Source organism: Physeter macrocephalus, chromosome 19 (genome assembly GCF_002837175.3).
Source record: "Physeter macrocephalus isolate SW-GA chromosome 19, ASM283717v5, whole genome shotgun sequence".
Classification (NCBI taxonomy): Eukaryota; Metazoa; Chordata; class Mammalia; order Artiodactyla; family Physeteridae; genus Physeter; species Physeter macrocephalus.
The window spans coordinates 68143805-68147822 of record NC_041232.1 but is presented as its reverse complement, the minus strand read 5'-3'; the positions used below and the strand labels follow the sequence as shown (position 1 = coordinate 68147822).

General features: G+C 41.9%; 1 pseudogene; it reads right to left on the bottom strand.

The window, feature by feature from the left end:
* Positions 1 to 578: 578 nt before the first annotated feature.
* Positions 579 to 4018, bottom strand: part of LOC129391590 (uncharacterized) — a 13202-nt pseudogene continuing 9762 nt past the window's right edge.

Genomic DNA, 4018 nt, shown 5'->3' with positions numbered 1-4018 from the left:
AATAAATATTCAACTACTCGTATGAGTGAGTCCTTGAAATTTGGGGCTTTATAAAAAGTATCTTCATGTCAACAAAAGGGTTGAGAATGGCTAACCTAAGGTTCTATACTAAACTCTCTAGACAAGGTTAGATGTACCCGGGTTCCAGTGCCTCCGTATGTACAACATACATAAGCTTATCTCCCTACTTCCTTCCACAGTGATGAATAACCAAAATACAAGCACGGCACTAAGTTTCAGTGATGTGCAAAAAAAATGGATTTTCCTCTGGAGTAATAAATTTGAAGTAACAAAAGGAAAATAAACAAATATATACACGTGACTAAAATCCATACAAAAATATATTAATTTATCAGATCCCCTCCATAGATAATCTGCACAGAGTACACTGAAATGTTCCCTTAGCATGAATTGACTATGATCTTATCAGCTAAATGAGCCCACAGGGCTGCTTCACACCTGCTTTCCCAATATCACTCTGTAAAGAGCTCCAAGCTCATTAGCCAAGTGGACCTTCTTTAAAAACAGCAAGAATAACATATGAAGAGCAAAGAATAGATATGAACTCATCAGCAAATCTAAGGCAGGTTGATTGCCTGGTCCTCCTTGAATTTGGGGATCTTCTTAAACTCACTTTGCTTGAAGAAAAGCTGGGCCAGGATGTGGTCTGCTGTGGCCTAGAGATAATCGTCCATGTCAAGGGTTCGCAACTGACAGTGGAAACAAAAAGATGATGTATCAGCACCAAATTACTCAGGTTCCTACACAGATCTTACAGCCATCAAGGCATTTTCAAGACCGTAGGTACATAGCTGTGTAACATTGGGAGCTATGAAATCCTACGAATGGTCCCCTTGTACACTTGTCTTCTCTTGCCATGGGGAGCTCACCATTTTGACTCTGGGAATAAGGAAAGTCTGACCGATAGCTAGAGATGCTGAGGCATCTGAAGCTTTCTTCAGAAGGGACCTCCATCCCACTGGGAGGTAGTTCTCTTTAAAGAGGGAGCAAGACCTTTTGTCTACTTGTAAGCAGCGGCTAGTGGCAAAAGGGCCTCTCAGAGCTCCATGCCCAGAGGCACATGACGGAGGCTAACCTGGCTACCAGGTAAGTAGTCCTCCTGCACAGCCAGAGACACTAGTTAATCTCTGCCTAACTGGCCTGGCTGTCCAGTTGGCTGGCTCTGACTCTGTCTGTCTCTCCTTGTGCCCTCTCTCTATCACAATCTTACTGTCCTTTCTGCACCCTCCCCCTGGACACTACCTCTCTTTCTCAGCCAGCCTCTCAATTTCTGCTTGTATGTAGGTCTCTCTGTGCCTCTCACTGTGTTTCTGTCTCTCTCTGTGTCTGTGTGTGTCTCTGAGCTTATCTGTCTCTGAATCTCTCTCCTAACTCTTTGTGTGTGTGTCTCTAGGTATGTCTGCCTTTCCCTGCCCCTCTGTGTATAGGTCTGTCTGTGTCTGGGTATGTGTGTATCTGTGTGTCTCTCCTTCTGTGTCTCTGTCTCTTTATGGGTCTCTGTCCCTCTCTGTGTCTATGTCTGTATGTCTCCTTCTATTTGTGTATCTGTGTTGTTTCTCTCTTTTTCTCTGTGTTTGTGTCATTCTCTTTGTAGATCTCTGTCTCTCTGTCTCTCTCTATGTCTCTATCTCTGTGTGTCTCTGGGCATGTATGTCTCTCTCTGTGTCCCTATGTCTCATTCTGTGTTTCTCTCTAGGCATGTGTTTCTGTCTCTCAGCCTCTCTCTTATTCTTCCTCCTTCCTCTTTCCCTTCATACCCCTATGCAAAATAAATCCCTGTTAGAAACACCCCTAATACCCCTTCTAATGGGTTAGTCCGGGTTATGCTCCGTCCAGATGCATATCAGACATTCCTGGCGGTGGGGGTAGATGTAAAAAAAATTCCTCCTACCCAAAATTCTGATTCACTTTTTCCTTCCCTGTTGTGGATCACTCCCTTAAATTGCTTCTTTTCATTAAAAAAAACAACAACAGCAACCCTCTACTTCTATTCTCTTTTCAAAAGATTTATACTCTTTAATTCTTGACTTGTATTTAATAATTTTCAATTGTTATTTTTGTCCTTCTTTCATATTAAGTTTTAATTTGTTGGTATTAGCCTTTCACATCACATTAATCTTTAATAAATTTTTAAAATTCCCTTTTCTTGATCTTAATTTTTTTAACTCTAACTTGCTGTTTTAATGAGTTTTTCCCTTCTTTTCCTATTTATATTTGATTTGATTTCATTTCGCTTCATGATTTGTTCTTATAATAGCTGTAGAGAATGATGACCAAGGGGGTGGCAGTAGCGGTGAGCCCCACACCAGAAGTAGGGGACACTGGAATCCTCTTCCCCCTGAGTCTACAGCTAGCTTTCCATTGCATCTCCTTCTCACAGAGCTCTTCACAAACCTCATCCCAGGCACCCCCAGGAAGGTTTAGAGACCCAGAGAAGCAGATGCTGGAATTTTCCAGTGTCCCTCAAAGAAGGAAAGTGTCATCATGGGAAATAAGCACCACTGAGCAAGATGGCATAGGTTCTGTAGATGATACTGCTGAATTCATGCTGTGCTCTCCCCTGGAGATCTTGTTGGGTCTCAATGTAGGAAGAACCACGGCCAAGAGAAATGTCTGTCTGTTCCTGGATTTGCCCCAGGAATACCCAGACTCTTATAATTCTCACCCAGTCTCAGCAGGGAACCTAGTCCTAAGGACTGTTCAAAAATCTAAATTCCACTATTTATTCTTGTTTTTCAAATACATTATTCATCTAATTAAGGAACACTGGGGTGAATTTTTAAAAGCAAACAACTATGTAATACAATAAACAATTCCTCTTAATGTATGTTTTATACTACAGATCATGATATATCAGATTTGCTTAAAACAAAGAATGATGGGAAGGAATGCTACTCCTTCTTGGTAGCACTGCTCAATCATACTCAATGTTACTTCACGTCTCCTAAAGTTTCTTTTCATATACAAGAGACTCTTCTTTTCCTCTCTCTGCCAAGTAAATTCCAGAAGAATAAACTAGCCATGCTCACTTCAGCTTCTCCCTCTCTGTCTGGGAGCTGGCAAAGCTTCAAAAATCATGCTCTGCTTCTCTACACTGTAAGGTAGTACAAGGGCCCACCTCAACGTCGGAAGGGCAGCCCAATTCTGGAGATAGATATTAGGAAACCCACTTGCCCACAGATATTAATCATATTCTCTAATACCTGCTTGATTAGTAATAGAAATGATTTCCTGGATCTCTATATACTGCTCTTTGGTCTTTTTTCTCAGCTGGTTGAGAATAGGGGGAATTAAGAGGGAATATGATGTATTAGATCCTTTTATAACTGAATGAAAAGATTATTTGATTCTTCTCTTCACACATTCGTTCAGCCAGTTCATTCATTCAATCATTTATTCAACACACATATACTGAGGGCCCCCTATGATGCAGATACATTGCTTAGCAGAGTATTCTGCACATCACTGGCACTCAGCAATCTCTCTTAAACTGGCTTATTCTCACCTGGTCTCCAGTGCTGAAGGCAAGAACGAGAAGCAATTCCTTATCGCATGTACTCTTAATGTAATGCTGGGTTCCAGTGGGGAAAAATATCACATCTCCAATGTGAACGTTAAACTCTACGGTACACTGAGCACTGATAATGCCCACCTAAGGAGGGCAAAAAACTATGCTGAAGTTAAGCAAATAAAATCAAATATTCATTAAGGATAAGTATTCATAGTGAAGAACAGATAGATAAAAGCATATGGTTATAAAGGGATTTCTCAGAGAGGGTAAATAGCAGAAAAGAGGAAATCCTTCACATTAACTCTCCTGTTTCTGAGACAAAGTCCCACAAAAATTAAAAGATGCTCTATTTAGGGCTTCCTTGGTGGCGCAGTGGTTGAGAGTCCGCCTGCCGATGCAGGGGACGCGGGTTCGTGCCCCGGTCCGGAAAGATCTCACATGCCGCGGAGCGGCTGGGCCCGTGAGCCATGGCCGCTGAGCCTGCGC